Source organism: Rutidosis leptorrhynchoides, chromosome 8, assembly GCF_046630445.1.
Source record: "Rutidosis leptorrhynchoides isolate AG116_Rl617_1_P2 chromosome 8, CSIRO_AGI_Rlap_v1, whole genome shotgun sequence".
NCBI lineage: Eukaryota > Viridiplantae > Streptophyta > Magnoliopsida > Asterales > Asteraceae > Rutidosis > Rutidosis leptorrhynchoides.
In genome coordinates, this window is record NC_092340.1 from 237,046,634 (window position 1) to 237,067,747 (window position 21,114).

Consider the following 21,114-nt stretch of genomic DNA (forward strand, 5'->3'; position numbering starts at 1 on the left):
TAAAGGGAGGAAATTTGAATGGAAGGATGAACAAGAGAAAGCGTTTCAATTGTTAAAGAAAAAGTTAACTATGGCACCTATATTGTCATTACCTGAAGGGAATGATGATTTTGTAATATATTGTGATGCTTCAAAGCAAGGTCTTGGTTATGTATTAATGTAACGAACGAAGGTAATTGCTTATGCGTATAGACAATTGAAGATTCACGAGTAGAATTATACGACACATGATTTGGAATTAGGCGCGGTTGTTTTTGCATTAAAGACTTGGAGGCACTACTTATATGGGGTCAAAAGTATTATATATACCGACCACAAAAGTCTTCAACATATATTTAATCAGAAACAACTGAACATGAGGCAGCGCAGGTGGATTGAATTGTTGAATGATTACGACTTTGAGATTCGTTACCACCCGGGGAAGGCGAATGTGGTAGCTGACGCTTTGAGTAGAAAGGACAGAGAACCCATTCGAGTAAAAGCTATGAATATAATGATTCACAATAACCTTACTACTCAAATAAAGGAGGCGCAACAAGGAGTTTTAAAAGAGGGAAATTTAAAGGATGAAATACCCAAAGGATCGGAGAAGCAACTTAATATTCGGAAAGACGGAATCCGGTATAGGGCTGAAAGGATTTGGATACCAAAATTTGGAGATATGAGAGAAATGGTACTTAGAGAAGCTCATAAAACCAGATACTCAATACATCCTGGAACGGGGAAGATGTACAAGGATCTCAAGAAATATTTTTGGTGGCCGGGTATGAAAGCCGATGTTGCTAAATACGTAGGAGAATGTTTGATGTGTTCTAAGGTCAAAGCTGAGCATCAGAAACCATCAGGTCTAGTTCAACAATCCGAAATCCCAGAATGGAAATGGGAAAACATTACCATGGATTTCATCACTAAATTGCCAAGGACTGCAAGTGGTTTTGATACTATTTGGGTAATAGTTGATTGTCTCACTAAATCAGCACACTTCCTGCCAATAAGAGAAGATGACAAGATGGAGAAGTTAGCACGAATGTATTTGAAGGAAGTCGTCTCCAGACATGGAATACCAATCTCTATTATCTCTGATAGGGATGGCAGATTTATTTCAAGATTCTGGCAGACATTACAGTAAGCATTAGGAACTCGTCTAGATATGAGTACTGCCTATCATCCACAAACTGATGGGCAGAGCGAAAGGATGATATAAACGCTTGAATACATGCTACGAGCATGTGTTATTGATTTCGGAAACAGTTGGGATCGACATCTTCCGTTAGTAAAATTTTTCTACAACAACGGCTACCATTCAAGCATTGAGATGGCGCCGTTTGAAGTACTTTATGGTAGAAAGTGCAGGTCTCCGATTTGCTGGAGTGAAGTGGGGGATAGACAGATTACGGGTCCAGAGATAATACAAGAAACTACCGAGAAGATCATCCAAATTCAACAACGGTTGAAAACCGCCCAAAGTCGACAAAAGAGCTACGCCGACATTAAAAGAAAAGATATAGAATTTGAAATTGGAGAGATGGTCATGCTTAAGATTGCACCTTGGAAAGGCGTTGTTCGATTTGGTAAACGAGGAAAATTAAATCCAAGGTATATAGGACCATTCAAGATTATTGATCGTGTCGGACCAGTAGCTTACTGACTTGTATTACCACAACAAATCGCGGCTGTACATAACACTTTTCACATCTCAAATTTGAAGAAATGTTTTGCTAAAGAAGATCTCACTATTCCGTTAAACGAAATCCAAATCAACGAAAAAATTCAATTCGACGAAGAACCCGTCGAAATAATGGATTGTGAGGTTAAAAGACTTAAGCAAAACAAGATACCAATTGTTAAAGTTCGATGGAATGCTCGTAGAGGACCCAAGTTCACCTGGGAAAGAGAAGATCAGATGAAGAAGAAATACCCGCACTTATTTCCAGAAGATACGTCAACACCTCCAACTGCTTAAAATTTTGGGACGAAATTTATTTAACGGGTAGGTACTGCAGTGACGCGAACTTTTTCATGTTTATATATATTAAATGAAATTTTTATTTACATGATTAAGTGTTTCCAACATGTTAAGCAATCAAACTTGTTAAGACTTGATTAATTTAAATAGGTTTCATATAGACAATTGACCACCCAAATTGACCGGTGATTCACGAACGTTAAAACTTGTAAAAACTATATGATGACATATATATGATTATATATATAGTTAACATGATATTATAATAAGTAAGTATCTCATTAGGTATTTTAACAATGAGTTATATACATAAAAATGAGACTATTGAATTTAAGAAACTCGAAAACGATATATATAACGATTATCGTTATATCAACGTCTTACTAAGTACATATGAATCATATTAAGATATTGATATACTTGGTTAATTATGTTAAATTATAAGTAAATATATCATTAAGAGTATTAACAATGAATTACATATGTAAAAATAAGACTACTAACTTAATGATTTCGAAACGAGACATATATGTAACGATTATCGTTGTAACGACATTTAACTGTATATATATCATACTAAGATATATTATATATCATAATATAATGATAATGTAACAATTTAACATCTCTTTAGATATAATAAACATTGGGTTAACAAAATTTAACATGATCGTTAACTTAAAGGTTTCAAATCAACATTTACATGTAACGACTAACGATGACTTAACGACTCAGTTAAAATGTATATACATGTAGTGTTTTAATATGTATTCATACACTTTTTAAAGACTTCAAGACACTTATCCAAATACTTCTACTTAACAAAAATGCTTACAGTTACATCCTCGTTCAGTTTCATCAACAATTCTACTCGTATGCACCCGTATTCGTACTCGTACAATACACAGTTTTTAGATGTATATACTATTGGTATATACACTCCAATGATAAGCTCTTAGCAGCCCATGTGAGTCACCTAACATATGTGGGAACCATTATTTGGCAACTAGCATGAAATATCTCATAAAATTACAAAAATATTAGTAATCATTCATGACTTATTTACATGTAAACAAAATTACACATCCTTTATATCTAATCCATATACCAATAACCAAAAACACCTACAAACACTTTCATTCTTCAATTTTCTTCATCTAATTGATCTCTCTTAAGTTCTATCTTCAAGTTCTAAGTGTTCTTCATAAATTCTATAAGTTTTAGTTTCATAAAATCAAGAATACTTCCAAGTTTGCTAGCTTATTTCCAATCTTGTAAAGTGATCATCCAAACTCAAGAAATCTTTCTTATTTACAGTAATATATCTTTCTAATACAAGGTAATACTCATATTCAAACTTTGATTCAATTTCTATAACTATAACAATCTTATTTCGAGTGGAAATCTTACTTGAACTTGTTTTCGTGTCATGATTCTACTTCAAGAACTTTCAAGCCATCCAAGGATCATTTGAAGCTAGATCCATTTGTATCTTTTCCAGTAGGTTTATCCACAAAACTTGAGGTAGTAATGATGTTCATAACATCATTCGATTCATACATATAAAGCTATCTTATTCGAAGGTTTAAACTTGAAATCACTAGAACATAGTTTAGTTAATTCTAAACTTGTTCGCAAACAAAAGTTAATCCTTCTAACTTGACTTTTAAAATCAACTAAACACATGTCCTATATTTATATGATATGATAACTTAATGATTTAAAACCTGAAAACACGAAAAACACCGTAAAAACGAACATACGCCGTCGTAGTAACACCTTGGTCTGTTTAGGGTTTGATAATTAAAAACTATGATAAACTTTGATTTAAAAGTTGTTCTTCTGGGAAAATGATTTTTCTTATGAACATGAAACTATATCCAAAAATCATGATTAAACTCAAAGTGGAAGTATATTTTTCAAAATGGTCATCAAGACGTCGTTCTTTCGACTGAAACGACTACCTCTTACAAAAACGACTTTGTAACTTATATTTCTGACTATAAACCTATACTTTTTCTGTTTAGATTCATAAAATAGAGTTCAATATGAAACCATAGCAATTTTATTCACTCAAAACGGATTTAAAACGAAGAAGTTATGGGTAAAACAAGATTGGATATTTTTTGATTGTTGTAGCTACGGGAAATATTGTAACAATTCTATACAAATCATATCCTAGCTAACTTATATTATATTATCCATGTATTCTAATATATTATGTAATCTTGCGATACCATAGACACGTATGCAAATGTTTTGACATATCATATCGACCCATGTATATATATTATTTGGAACAACCATAGACACTCTATATGCAGTAATGTTGGAGTTAGCTATACAGGGTTGAGGTTGATTCCAAAAATATATATACTTTGAGTTGTGATCTAGCCTGAGACGTGTATACACTGGGTCGTGGATTGATTCAAGATAATATATATCGATTTATTTCTGTACATCTAATTGTGGATAACTAGTTGTAGGTTATTAACGAGGACAGATGACTTAATAAACTTAAAACATTAAAACGTATTAAAAATGTTATAAATATATTTTGAACATACTTTGATATATATGTACATATTTGTTATATTTTCATGAATCGACCAGTGGCCAAGTCTTACTTCCCGACGAAGTAAAAATATGTGAAAGTGAGTTATAGTCCCACTTTTAAAATCTAATATTTTGGGATGAGAATACATGCAGTTTTATAAATGTTTTATGAAATAGACACAAGTAAATGAAACTACATTATATGGGTGAATGATCGAAGTCGAATATGCCCCTTTTGCTTGGTAGCCTAAGAATTAGTAAACCGATCTACTAATTGACGCGAATCCTAAAGATAGATCTATTGGGCCTAACGAACCCCATCCAAAGTACCTGATGCTTTAGTACTTCCATGTTGTTTTTATCATGTCCGAAGGATTTACCGGAATGATAGGGGATATTCTTATATGCATCTTGTTAATGTCGGTTACCAGGTGTTCACCATATGAATGATTTTTATCTCTATGTATGGGATGTATATTGAAATATGAAATCTTGTGGTCTATTATAATGATTTGATAATATATACGTTAAACCTATAACTCACCAACATTTTTGTTGACGTTTTAAGCATGTTTATTCTCAGGTGATTATTAAGAGCTTCCGCTATTGCATACTAAAATAAGGACAAGATTTGGAGTCCATGCTTGTATGATATTATGTAAAAACTGAATTAAGAAACTTATTTTTGATGTAATATATTCTTATTGTAAACCATTATGTAATGGTCGTGTGTAAACGGTATATTTTAGATTATCATTATTTGATAATCTACGTAATGCCTTTTAAACCTTTATAGATAAAATAAAGGTTATGGTTGTTTTAAAAATGAATGCAGTCTTTGAAAAACGTCTCATATAGAGGTCAAAACCTCGCGACGAAATCAATTAATATGGAACGTTTATAATCAATATGAACGGGACATTTCAATGAAAGGACCCGTTCATATACATTATAAACGATTCACAATAGTTGATTACATTGCGAGGTATTTGACCTCTATATGATACATTTTACAAACATTGCATTCGTTTTTAAAAGACAATCTTTCTTTACATCGAAATTTGACAGGCATGCATACCATTTCATAATATCCACTATCCAACTATAAATTGATTTAATAATAATCTTTGATGAACTCAATGACTCGAATGCAACGCTCTTCGAAATATGCTATGAAAGACTCCAAGTAATATCTTTAAAATGAGCAAATGCACAGCGGAAGATTTCTTTAACACCTGAGAATAAACATGCTTTAAAGTGTCAACCAAAAGGTTGGTGAGTTCATTAGTTTATCATAATCATTTATTTCCATCATTTTAATAGACCACAAGAATTTCATTTCCAGTTCTCATAAATATACGTCCCATGCATAGAGACAAAAATAATCATTCATATGGTGAACACCTGGTAACCGACATTAACTAGATACATATAAGAATATCCCCTATCATTCCGGGATCCTCCTTCGGACATGATATAAATTTCGAAGTACTAAAGCATCCGGTACTTTGGATGGGGTTTGTTAGGCCCAATAGATCTATCTTTAGGATTCGCGTCAATTAGGGTGTCTGTTCCCTAATTCTTAGATTACCAGACTTAATAAAAAGGGGTATATTCGATTTCGATAATTCAACCATATAATGTAGTTTCGATTACTTGTGTCTATTTCGTAAAACATTTATAAAAATTGCGCATGTATTCTCAGCCCAAAAATATAAAGGGTAAAAAGGCAAATGAAACTCACGCATATAATTATTGTAAAACAGTTAATAAAGCATTTGCATGTATTCTCAGCCCCAAAAATATAAAGAGTAAAAGGGGAGCAAATGAAACTCACCATACTGTATTTCGTAGTAAAAATACATATAACGTCATTGAACAAGTGCAAGGTTGGCCTCGGATTCACGAACCTAAATTAATTATATATAATTATGTGTTGGTCAATATTTGTCTAACAAATTAGGTCAAGTCATAGTGTACCACAATCCTAATGCTCGAGACTAATATGCAAAAGTCAACAAAAGTAAATTTGACTCAAAATAATTTCCAAAAATCTATACATGATTAATATATAGTTTAAATATCGTTGTTTTATATTTTTAAATATTTTTAAAAGATTTATTAGAGTAAATAATATAATTTATTTATTAATAAATAAAATTTTATATTAAATTTATATAATAAAATATACTTATATATATATATTAAGTAATAAAATTTATAGGGTTCATTTAATATCATAAAGATAATATGATAGGTATTATTAAAGTAAGTTATTACACGTAGTAAAATATGTTTGTATCACATATTTATTTGATAAAATAATATCTATAATGATAGTAAGTAAAAGTTGTATTATTTTGTAATAATAATTATTATTATAAAAATATCAATATTTATAATTACTAAGATGACATTAGATAAAACGATAATTCTAATTATGATAACTTTAATATTTACGATAATTTTTAATATTATCTTTAAAATAATAATTCTATTTAAAATAATAATAATAATGATATTTTATAGTAACAATGACATTTCTATTAAAATGATAATTTTTGTTAAAATGATAGTTTTAATACTAACGATACTTTTAATAATAATAGTAATGATAAAAATAATAAGAACGATAATTTTATCTAAATCAATATCTTATAACATTTTAATTTCATCATGATACTCTTACCCATTATTTCCTAATCGTTTCGTTTAATAGCTTTTAATTGTCTTTTATATCGTGTTCATAATAATGATAATAATAGTAATCAAAATAATTAGGTGTTACAAATATTTATTTTAATTACACTAATATTAATAATGATAGTTACTATAACATTATTAACGATAATACTAATAATTATCTTAATGATAATATAGTAATAATAATAATAACAATAACAATAACCATTTTTAAATAATGATATATATATTAATAATGATAATAATGATAATAATAATAATACCAATAATAATAATAATAATAATTGGATAATAATAATAATACTAATTATAACTTTAACGATAATAACGATAGTAATAATAAAAAAATAACAATTTTTAATGATAAATCCCTTTTATTGATAAAGATAATAATAATGATAATAATAAGATAAACTAGAACGACGATAAAAACGACGATAATAATAATCATTTTTTAATAAAAATATCGAAAATTCAATTGATTATAACTTCTAATCCGTTCATCGAAACCATTCGATATCTAAAGGAAAAGTTCTTAATTTTTCGCTAGCTTTCCAAGGACATGCATATCTTATACCTTATCTCAACCGCAAGTGTAACTAATTCAACATTCAACCTAACCTGTCTAAGGGCAATATCAAAAGTACAAGCATGCATAATCCTAAATACTCGAGCACTAGTCAGGGATACACTATTAGTATGTAAAAGTTAAATTATGAGTACTCACGTATCAATATTGAGATTCAATATTGCAGGAAAGGTACGTAGACGCAACGGAAATGATAAACACTATATTGACCTCACGAGCATACCCATGAACCATACGCAATCACCTCCATAGCTATAACCCATAATTTCCTTAATCCTATCCCACTCGAAAAACAATTTCGAAATCACTCGGACAGCACTCCGTCGTAATATTTTATGTATACTAATAATATCTTGAAATAATACGGAGTAAATATATATATGTAAATCGATTGAGAGAGTTTAGAGAAAAATATTTTCAAGTTTCTATGAAATAATGAAACCTATTGAATTCTATTTATAATAGATTTTTGAATTATTAAAGTGAATTATTAAAGTATGAATTATTAAAGTGAATTATTAAAGTATGAATTATTAAAGTGAATTATTAAAGTATGAATTATTAAAGTGAATTATTAAAGTATGAATTATTAAAGTGAATTATTAAAGTTAAAGTAAAGTAAAAATAAAGTAAAGGTAAAGTTTAAGTATAGTAAAAGTATAAAACTATGTACGTATAATACGCGTATAAATATATATAATATTAATTTAAATCGTTATATATATAAAATATAAATATCGTTATCTTTATCATACTAGTTAAGTAATGAGTTGTCAAAAGTGGTTCTAGATATTTATAAAAGTTATATAAGTTTTAATAATAAAGTTCTTTTTAAACTGAAAACGTTTTTGTACGTTTGAAACTAAATAGATCAATCGAGTCTTTATGAGATTCAATTTTCCACTATCCTTTGTCTCGTTGTCAATGATTGACAATTTATTCTTATTTATAAATCACTTTACCATTTTCCGAATATTGTTAAAATGGAAAGATTTCTCAAATCAACGTGGGCCTTTCAACAGAGACTTGTAATCATAATTCAATATATCTGATAATTCAATCATTTGATCTTATCTTCTAATTTCATTGATAAACATTTTGAAACAGATACAATCATATAAAGTATTTAATCTAATATTTTGTTTACGTTTCAAGTTATAATATATATACACATATACATATATAATCATATTCGTTTAATGGTTCGTGAATCGTTGGAACTTGGTCGAGGTTGAATGAATGTATGAACATAGTTTAAAATTCTTGAAATTTAACTTAACAAATATTGCTTATCTTGTCGGAAACATATAAAGATTAAAGTTTAAATTTGGTTGGAAATTTCCGGGTTGTCACAGTACCTACCCGTTAAAGAAATTTCGTCCCGAAATTTGAGTGGAAAGGTCGTGAATGATAATAAGTATGTTTTCATGATGCATACGGGCTAAAAATTAGAGTTTTATCATCAGCGAATAATTTGGATAAACAATCCATTTATATGAAGAGTACGAATGAAGCTAACATAGAAGAGTGAAATGAGTAAGTGTAGATTCATCTTATCATTTGACGTAGATATGATTGATTTCCAGATTTCAAGGGATTTGAAGAAAATCTTCTTAATAAGATTTGACTCTCCGGTAATCAAGGGAATTATGATCCGCTTTAAATGCGATCGTCCATTTTAATTGTTCTGTCGGAGATTTTCTTATAAATTCACCTCCTTCGTTTCCTTACAACTCACACCTTCTGTTGATGCATTTTATGCAAGTTCCTAGACATCTACCCAAGTCCATTGCAGGTACAACAGTTTACAGGCCACCATGATTGCTCGTTATTATCCTATACGTGTTTGTATGTGGTTACAGGAACTGCAGGAACGAAATTTAGATGTTTGACTATGTTAGACTTAGTTAGACGTACGAGTGAAGCCTCACTAGTATGGCTGACAGGCTCATACGCACGGTTGATGCTGAGCTAAGTCACAATTACAACCTAAATGAGAAGACACGAGTGAGTGATCACCCGTACGGCTAATGAAGCCAACTCGTACGTGTGATGAATGAATCGTATGGGTGAGTCAACATTAGGGGTATATAAAGTCTTATGTTCTTCATTTTAGGTTAAGCCTCTCATTTGTAACACACACTCAGATCTAGTGAGCTCCTCCAATTTTCTCTCAGTCCAAATCACCCAGGTGGTGAATAATAGCTCTAGGTGTTGATCTAATCACACTTGATTTAGTTGTGGTTTGACTAAATTAATCAAAAAAAAAAAAAAAAATTAACCTATTCACTAGAGGGTTTGATTCACTTATTCCGCGATTGTGTGAGTTAAATCTGTTGATTTCTAAGTTCCTAGTCATATTTCATCACCTTCTATTCTTTCCCCCTCAACTCATATTTTAAAGTATTCATCAATATGCTCCATCCAGTTCTGATTCTCGATATACTTCTAACTTTCATATCGGTCATTCTTCTTTTTCATCTACCGCCGGAAGAATCTATTTACTTCTACTATACTCATGGGTTTATAGTGTTTCTAGTTCTCCCGTGTCTTTATATTGCTATATGCATCGATATATATGGTTTATAATTTCTGGTTTTTCGTTGGGCTTTATATGTTCCCTTATATTTCAAAGTCTCTGCTTCTGTCTTCTATAATCATTATCATTAACAGTTAATGCTCTCTTTTATTTGCTGCAATTTATACCCCAATTTTTATTTAGGAGTTTTGTCCTTTTGTTTCTTCTTCTTGCGATTAAGCACCGCTTGTAATGGTCCAGAATTCACAGATATGAATTTCAGAATGAACATTGTTAATGTTCTAGGAAGGAAATTGTGATGGCACGATCTTGACTTGTCAAATTACTAGAATACCTTGGAAAAGGCCGAATCATCAAGAAATGTTTTCTTGATATTTTAGAGGTTAAATAGAATACAAGAGTCGTATAACATGGCACATGATGATATTATGATCTGTGAATCATCACGTTCCATTTAGAAACTCAGCATGACTTACTGTAATATAATCACGTTGATCAAGTGTCATTATATTATACTAATTCATGCTTCAGTTCCCAACACTACTTCAAAATATTCCTATTTTAAACTTGAATGTTTCAGAATTTAGAAACTAAAATAGTTTCTTTTATGATGTAATACAGATAGTGCGAAGAGGTAAATGATTTCAAATAAGAAAAATTAAGAAAATATCTTCAGAAATATGGAGGATATTTATAATGAAAGATATGATGATATTTTAGAATTTCTAATATCAGAGGATGATGAAGAATATTGTCCACAGGGGTTTAGAGTCAGGAGCAAGGTATTCGTTAATGACTTCAGCAGGTACTGAATCATTTGGATCCTTTGAAGTCAGGTTCAGTCTTTGTAATTTGTCCAAAGCCTCCTTCCTACTTTGCTCAATCCGTTTTCCAGTTCCAAAACTTCTCTTTTTCTGCGCTTTGCCAGCACACTTCATCATTATCATTCAGATTTTACCGTTTAAATTCGTTTTTAGTTTTTGCTGCTTCATCAGCATTTTTCCATTTTCGGAGAACCAATTCTTAGTTCGGAGTGTTTTTCAGAAACTTCACATTCAAATTAAGTCCAGAAGATAGACGTTATATATACACATATAACTGTTGGCGTAGACATGCTGCGAGATTTCAAAATACTGATTGCTAATTCCCAATGATTCGTATGGCAATTCTCATTACAAGATGCGAATGAGTAAATGATGGGGTTTCAATAAATAATTATAATGACTTTTTGGAGAGGCTAAAGTCAAAGGGTAATGAAGTTGTTGGTACATCTGCTAATAATGTGGTGGAATGTAAAAGGTTCCCTGGTAACGATGGTGTATATCTCAAGGTTATAATAAGGTTAGTCTGACTGAAAAGTCGAAGTTGACTTGCTGGAGCTGTGACAAAACTGGCTACTTTGAATGGGAGTCGCAAAGTTATTTTTGGTAATAAATGCCAAAGAATCTGACGCGGATACGTTGTTTAAACTTTTACTTTGATTTCAAGAGTTTTTCGGGTACATAACTGTGGGTAACATGTGGTTGGATCATCATCTCGATTGCTCATCATTCGAAGTGTCTTCAGAAATTTTCGAAGGGTTTGAACACAGATTGTAATCGTTAACATACATTTGATGTTCTAACACAGTTTTGAAGTCAAAATATAGCTTGTGAAAGATGTAAGGATCTAAGAGAGATGATTTTGGTCATATCTCAAGTTGAATTTTGAGATTTCAAAATCAGAATATGTAATTAAATTTTGAATGAGTATAGTTGTTTTGATTTCTATAAAAGAATGTATATTGTTGTGAAAGTAGGGAGTATAATGGATGATTTGCTGAATCAGATTCGAAGAATGTAACATATTAATTGTGAATTTATATATCTCTCGTGTATTACCTACCCGTTAAAAAAAAATTCACAATTAATATTTTGTACAAAAGAATTTTATTACAGTCTTTATGAAAATATATATATGTATATTTTCTTCAAATGTAACATAGATTTAATGAGTTAATGTTAAATTAAACTCATTTGATTTACGGTTGAAACTAGAATTGAATAATCCCAAAAGGCTTTAAAAAGTACATAACTTTTACGCAGTATTTCTTTAATGACATTGAAATTATGAATCAATACTTCGTTATTTGTTGATGTATGATTTTCGGTTCGTGGAATTCTTGTGAATTTCGCAAAGTACGAATGATGTTATCTGAAAATTTTCGGGTACATCGATAATGAAAGTGTAAAATCAAATATATACTTGATTTATTATGAATTGGAATTTGTTGAATTGTGACAGAGATTGTAGTTAACGCTGGTTAAGTTGCGGCCGAAGGACGTACATTATTGCATATTTGTAATATGAATTAACCGAGTAGTTAAGATTCACACACAATAGCTTAGCACGGAAAGATTTATTTCAAAATATATATATATATATATATTATACATATAATTTCTTCAGAGGGAATGAGTTAATTCTTCATAACTCGTTGATACAATATACACGTTATTGATTCGTAATGATGTCCACACTGATTCTTGAACTGACGGAGTTTGTGATGTTATCGGTGTTGTTGATTCGGATGTTGACTGTACTGACGATGCTGGTAACGCTGACGGTACTGTTGATGTTGTTGGTAAAGCAAGTTTAGCTTGTTAATCACACACCATTTTTGTCAGGGTTTCTACTCTTCCTTCTATCATTTTGGTTCGTTTAACTGATTTATGGTTAGGGCTAGATTAGATAATCTCTAAGACTTTAGAGATTACATAATCGCCGCGGAATGTTTCTCCAATGAAGTTATGAATTAATACTTCGTCAGTTATTGTTGTTGGTACTCCTTGGTATCTACGGTGCGTATGACGTTGATGCTCGTGGGACAGATTGTGAAGTTGAGGTTTACGAAGCAGTTGTGGTTGGAGGTGGTTATGGTACTGTTGGCATTGATGATGGTGGCACTGGTTATGCTACTGGTGCTGCTGCTGGTGTTTGTAATCTTTGCACCATATTCTCCAAAGCCACTACCCGAGCGCGAAGCTCGTTGACTTCTTCTATTATACCGGGGTGATTGTCGGTTCGGGCGAGCGGATAAATATAATCTAGAATTTGATGTAGTATATAATCGTGACGAGATACTCTGGAAATGAGAGAGAAAATGGTGTTTCGGATTAGTTCGCTGGTAAGTGCTTCAGGTTCTTCGTTAAGAGGGCAATGGGGTGGATAGAAGGGATCACCTTCTTCTTGTCTCCAATGATTGAGGAGGCTACGAACCCATCCCCAATTCATCCAGAATAGATGATGGCTGATTGGTTGATCCATTCCGGTCACACTGCTTTCAGAGCTGGAGTGGGATTCCATTTCAGAGTTCGAGGAACTTGAATTAATGATGAATTCCATTTCGTACGATTGAATAAGGATTTTTTTTTTTGATATGAAATGATTTTCGGTTATCGGATGGTATTCTAATTACATAGAATATCCATAGATATAGAACAAAAGATTTCGTAGATTACGGAGGAATTTGCGGGATATGTCAGGTAAAGTTTAAAGTAACAGATACGATAAGATATGATTTAGCATATACGCTAAGATATGAATTTTGTCTATACACTACTCATGCAATTAATGTAGCAAGACGTGTCTAGACTAGTAATGATAAGCAGGTAATTTTCTAAGAATGATAAGCAGATGATTTCCGACTAAAAATGATAAGCAAAACTTTTGACATGCAGACACGGTCGAAGTCCAGACTCACTAATGCATCCTAACAACTTATCAGTTAGACACACTAATGCAGACATGGTTCGCTAAGACCACCGCTCTGATACCAACTGAAAGGACCCGTTCATATACATTATAAACGATTCACAATAGTTGATTACATTGCGAGGTATTTGACCTCTATATGATACATTTTACAAACATTGCATTCGTTTTTAAAAGACAATCTTTCTTTACATCGAAATTTGACAGGCATGCATACCATTTCATAATATCCACTATCCAACTATAAATTGATTTAATAATAATCTTTGATGAACTCAATGACTCGAATGCAACGCTCTTCGAAATATGCTATGAAAGACTCCAAGTAATATCTTTAAAATGAGCAAATGTACAGCGGAAGATTTCTTTAACACCTGAGAATAAACATGCTTTAAAGTGTCAACCAAAAGGTTGGTGAGTTCATTAGTTTATCATAATCATTTATTTCCATCATTTTAATAGACCACAAGAATTTCATTTCCAGTTCTCATAAATATACGTCCCATGCATAGAGACAAAAATAATCATTCATATGGTGAACACCTGGTAACCGACATTAACTAGATACATATAAGAATATCCCCTATCATTCCGGGATCCTCCTTCGGACATGATATAAATTTCGAAGTACTAAAGCATCCGGTACTTTGGATGGGGTTTATTAGGCCCAATAGATCTATCTTTAGGATTCGCGTCAATTAGGGTGTCTGTTCCCTAATTCTTAGATTACCAGACTTAATAAAAAGGGGTATATTCGATTTCGATAATTCAACCATATAATGTAGTTTCGATTACTTGTGTCTATTTCGTAAAACATTTATAAAAATTGCGCATGTATTCTCAGCCCAAAAATATAAAGGGTAAAAAGGCAAATGAAACTCACGCATATAATTATTGTAAAACAGTTAATAAAGCATTTGCATGTATTCTCAGCCCCAAAAATATAAAGAGTAAAAGGGGAGCAAATGAAACTCACCATACTGTATTTCGTAGTAAAAATACATATAACGTCATTGAACAAGTGCAAGGTTGGCCTCGGATTCACGAACCTAAATTAATTATATATAATTATGTGTTGGTCAATATTTGTCTAACAAATTAGGTCAAGTCATAGTGTACCACAATCCTAATGCTCGAGACTAATATGCAAAAGTCAACAAAAGTAAATTTGACTCAAAATAATTTCCAAAAATCTATACATGATTAATATATAGTTTAAATATCGTTGTTTTATATTTTTAAATATTTTTAAAAGATTTATTAGAGTAAATAATATAATTTATTTATTAATAAATAAAATTTTATATTAAATTTATATAATAAAATATACTTATATATATATATATATATTAAGTAATAAAATTTATAGGGTTCATTTAATATCATAAAGATAATATGATAGGTATTATTAAAGTAAGTTATTACACGTAGTAAAATATGTTTGTATCACATATTTATTTGATAAAATAATATCTATAATGATAGTAAGTAAAAGTTGTATTATTTTGTAATAATAATTATTATTATAAAAATATCAATATTTATAATTACTAAGATGACATTAGATAAAACGATAATTCTAATTATGATAACTTTAATATTTACGATAATTTTTAATATTATCTTTAAAATAATAATTCTATTTAAAATAATAATAATAATGATATTTTATAGTAACAATGACATTTCTATTAAAATGATAATTTTTGTTAAAATGATAGTTTTAATACTAACGATACTTTTAATAATAATAGTAATGATAAAAATAATAAGAACGATAATTTTATCTAAATCAATATCTTATAACATTTTAATTTCATCATGATACTCTTACCCATTATTTCCTAATCGTTTCGTTTAATAGCTTTTAATCGTCTTTTATATCGTGTTCATAATAATGATAATAATAGTAATCAAAATAATTAGGTGTTACAAATATTTATTTTAATTACACTAATATTAATAATGATAGTTACTATAACATTATTAACGATAATACTAATAATTATCTTAATAATAATATAGTAATAATAATAATAACAATAACAATAACCATTTTTAAATAATGATATATATATTAATAATGATAATAATGATAATAATAATAATACCAATAATAATAATAATAATAATTGGATAATAATAATAATACTAATTATAACTTTAACGATAATAACGATAGTAATAATAAAAAAATAACAATTTTTAATGATAAATCCCTTTTATTGATAAAGATAATAATAATGATAATAATAAGATAAAACTAGAACGACGATAAAAACGACGATAATAATAATCATTTTTTAATAAAAATATCGAAAATTCAATTGATTATAACTTCTAATCCGTTCATCGAAACCATTCGATATCTAAAGGAAAAGTTCTTAATTTTTCGCTAGCTTTCCAAGGACATGCATATCTTATACCTTATCTCAACCGCAAGTGTAACTAATTCAACATTCAACCTAACCTGTCTAAGGGCAATATCAAAAGTACAAGCATGCATAATCCTAAATACTCGAGCACTAGTCAGGGATACACTATTAGTATGTAAAAGTTAAATTATGAGTACTCACGTATCAATATTGAGATTCAATATTGCAGGAAAGGTACGTAGACGCAACGGAAATGATAAACACTATATTGACCTCACGAGCATACCCATGAACCATACGCAATCACCTCCATAGCTATAACCCATAATTTCCTTAATCCTATCCCACTCGAAAAACAATTTCGAAATCACTCGGACAGCACTCCGTCGTAATATTTTATGTATACTAATAATATCTTGAAATAATACGGAGTAAATATATATATGTAAATCGATTGAGAGAGTTTAGAGAAAAATATTTTCAAGTTTCTATGAAATAATGAAACCTATTGAATTCTATTTATAATAGATTTTTGAATTATTAAAGTGAATTATTAAAGTATGAATTATTAAAGTGAATTATTAAAGTATGAATTATTAAAGTGAATTATTAAAGTATGAATTATTAAAGTGAATTATTAAAGTATGAATTATTAAAGTGAATTATTAAAGTTAAAGTAAAGTAAAAATAAAGTAAAGGTAAAGTTTAAGTATAGTAAAAGTATAAAACTATGTACGTATAATACGCGTATAAATATATATAATATTAATTTAAATCGTTATATATATAAAATATAAATATCGTTATCTTTATCATACTAGTTAAGTAATGAGTTGTCAAAAGTGGTTCTAGATATTTATAAAAGTTATATAAGTTTTAATAATAAAGTTCTTTTTAAACTGAAAACGTTTTTGTACGTTTGAAACTAAATAGATCAATCGAGTCTTTATGAGATTCAATTTTCCACTATCCTTTGTCTCGTTGTCAATGATTGACAATTTATTCTTATTTATAAATCACTTTACCATTTTCCGAATATTGTTAAAATGGAAAGATTTCTCAAATCAACGTGGGCCTTTCAACAGAGACTTGTAATCATAATTCAATATATCTGATAATTCAATCATTTGATCTTATCTTCTAATTTCATTGATAAACATTTTGAAACAGATACAATCATATAAAGTATTTAATCTAATATTTTGTTTACGTTTCAAGTTATAATATATATACACATATACATATATAATCATATTCGTTTAATGGTTCGTGAATCGTTGGAACTTGGTCGAGGTTGAATGAATGTATGAACATAGTTTAAAATTCTTGAAATTTAACTTAACAAATATTGCTTATCTTGTCGGAAACATATAAAGATTAAAGTTTAAATTTGGTTGGAAATTTCCGGGTTGTCACATTCAAGTCCCTCAAGTTTACATTTTTCAGGGGTAGAAAGCGTAAATATATAATTTTATTAACATAAAAGAGGACTGTGTGGAAATTCCTGAACCAACCTTCAAAACTAAGGAAGACGTTTCTGAAGAGGAAGCATTAAGAAGGACAATTTCCAAAAACGAAGAACAGATAGCATCAGTGACCGCTACTAAAGAATCAAAATTCCAGGAGAGATATGACTCGTTAGACCAAAAGGAGATAGCTAGAATGAAGCCATCTATCGAGGAACCTCCGGAATTAGAATTAAAGAAGTTACGTGACAATCTGGAGTATGCGTTCTTAGAAGGAGAATCGCAACTCCCCGTAATTATCTCAAAAGACCTCACGCCACAAGAGAAGGTGAAATTGATTCAAGTTTTGAAATCACATAAAAAGGCAATTGCTTGGAAGATCTCCGACATAACAGGAATCAGCCCCAACTATTGCACCTACAAGATCTTCATGGAAGATGATTTCAAACCATCAGTTCAGAGGCAAAGAAGGGTCAACCCTATGATTCAAGAAGTCGTCAAGAAAGAAGTAATCAAACTTTTGGATGCCGATCTGATCTATCCCATTTTCGATTCACCATGGGTTAGTCCTGTTCAAGTGGTACCCAAAAAGGGAGGGACGACCGTAATTCAAAATGAGAATAATGAGCTTATTCCGACACGGGAGGTCACCGGTTGGAGGGTTTGCATAGATTATCGTAAACTAAATGACGCAACCCGAAAAGATCATTTTCCATTACCTTTCATCGATCAAATGTTGGAACGTCTATCAGGAAACGAATACTATTGTTTCCTTGACGGTTTTTCCGACTACTTTTAGATTCCCCTCGATCCAAAGGACCAAGAGAAGACAACCTTCACCTGTTCTTATGGGACATTGCCTATCGACGCATGCCCTTTGGGTTATGCAATGCACCAGCTACCTTCCAGCGATGCATGGTAGCAATATTCCATGACATGATTGAACGTTGTATAGAAGTCTTCATAGATGACTTCTTAGTCTTTGGTAGTACCTTTGATTCGTGCCTTTCTAACCTTGACAAGATGCTCACCCGGTGTGAAGATTCAAATTTAGTTCTGAATTGGGAAAAATGTCACTTCATGGTTAAAGAAGGGATAGTTTTAGGACATAAGATTTCAAAAGCAGGAATATAAGTTGATAAGGCTAAGATTGAGACCATAACAAAACTTCCAGAACCTACCACAGTAAAAGCGGTAAGGAGTTTCCTTGGACACGCCGGTTTCTACCGAATCTTCATTAAAGATTTTTCAAAGGTCACACGACCTCTCACCCATCTCCTAGGAAAGGAAGTTTCATTTATCTTCGATGAAGAATGTATTAAAGCATTTAACTATTTGAAGGAGCAGCTAACACATGCACCCATCATGATAGCTCCTGATTGGAGTTTACTATTCGAAATCATGTGTGATGCAAGTGACTTTCCAGTTGGAGCTGTACTCGGACAACGGACAGATAAGCACTCTCATCCAATCTATTACGCCAGCAAAACCTTAATCAGAGCTCAAGAGAATTACACTACCACAGAAAAGGAGCTGCTAGCTGTAGTATTCGCCTTCGATAAATTCCGTTCCTATCTCATCCTATCCAAAACTACGATTTATACAGATCATTCAGCCCTTAAATATCTATTCACTAAGCAAGACGCTAAACCAAGACTCCTACGATGGATCTTACTCCTTCAGGAATTCGATATTGAAATTAAAGATAAAAAAGGAGCAGAGAATGTTGCAGCAGACCATCTTAGTCATTTGGAGAACCCAGCTATGGAACAACTTGCTGAACAAGATATCAGAGATAAATTTCCGGAAGAACAACTTATGAGTTTAGGACAAGCTCACATAGGATCACAATTCACTGATACTCCTTGGTATGCCGACATGGCCAACTACCTAGTTGCCGGAGTAGTACAAAAGGGAATGAGCACATCCCGAAGAAGGAAGTTCTTCAGAGATGCCAAGTACTACTACTGGGAAGACCCTTACCTGTTTAGAATTTGCCCTGATCAGGTAATCAGGAGATGCGTAGATGAAAAACAAGCAGCAGGGATTCTTCACCAGTGTCACCATGAACCAACTGGAGGTCATCATGGAGCAAACTTAACCGCAAGAAAAGTCTATGAATCAGGATTTTATTGGCCGTCTATATTTCGAGATGCGCAAGAGTTTGTAAAGCGTTGCGACGCATGCCAAAAGCAAGGTATTATCTCTATAAAGAATGAGAAGCCTCGGACTAATATTCAAGCTTGCGAGATCTTCGATATATGGGGATTAGACTTTATGGGGCCATTCCCAAAGTCTAACGGGTAAGAATATGTCCTCGTAGCAGTAGATTACGTCTCCAGATGGGTCAAAGCCCAAAAATTTCCAACCAATGATGCCAAGGTCGTCACCAACTTCCTGAAGAGACTCTTCTACCGATTTGGAGCTCCCCACGCTATAATAATTGGTAGAGGCACACACTTCTGCAATACCCAATTTATGAAGGTGATGCAACAATACGGAGTCACCCACAAAATGTCCACTGCCTATCATCTGCAGACTAACGGACAAGCAGAGGTCACCAACAGAGCACTCAAGAGAATCCTAGAACACACCGTCGGCCATCATGGAAATAAATGGGCCGAGAAACTAGACGATGCTCTGTGGGCATTTCGGACTGCTTACAAGAATCCTCTAGGGACTACACCCTACCACATGATCTATCGAAAAGCCTGTCACCTTCCGCTGGAACTCGAATATAAAGCTCTCTGGGCACTGAAGACCTGAAACCTAGATCCCTCAATTACCGCTAAGCATCGGAAGATGCAGATGAATGAACTCGCTGAATTAAAAGACCAAGCGTACGAAATGTCATACATCTACAAGGAACGAACGAAGCTGACACACGATGCAAAACTGATACCTACAAAGTTTGCTCCTGGAGATAAAGTTCTGCTCTTTAATTCTCGATTCAAGAAGTTCGCTGGAAAATTAAGATCAAGATGGAGTGGGCCATATAAAGTTATACATGCTTTTCCACACGGAGCCGTGGAACTAGAAGGACCTACTGGAAACTTCAAAGTCAATGGCCACTGGCTAAAAGCTTATCTAGAAGACCACGATAAGGAGGAGCACCTCTTCTCCTTTGATCCATTCTGAAGATCTAGCAAAGAAAAGTCGAGCTGTAA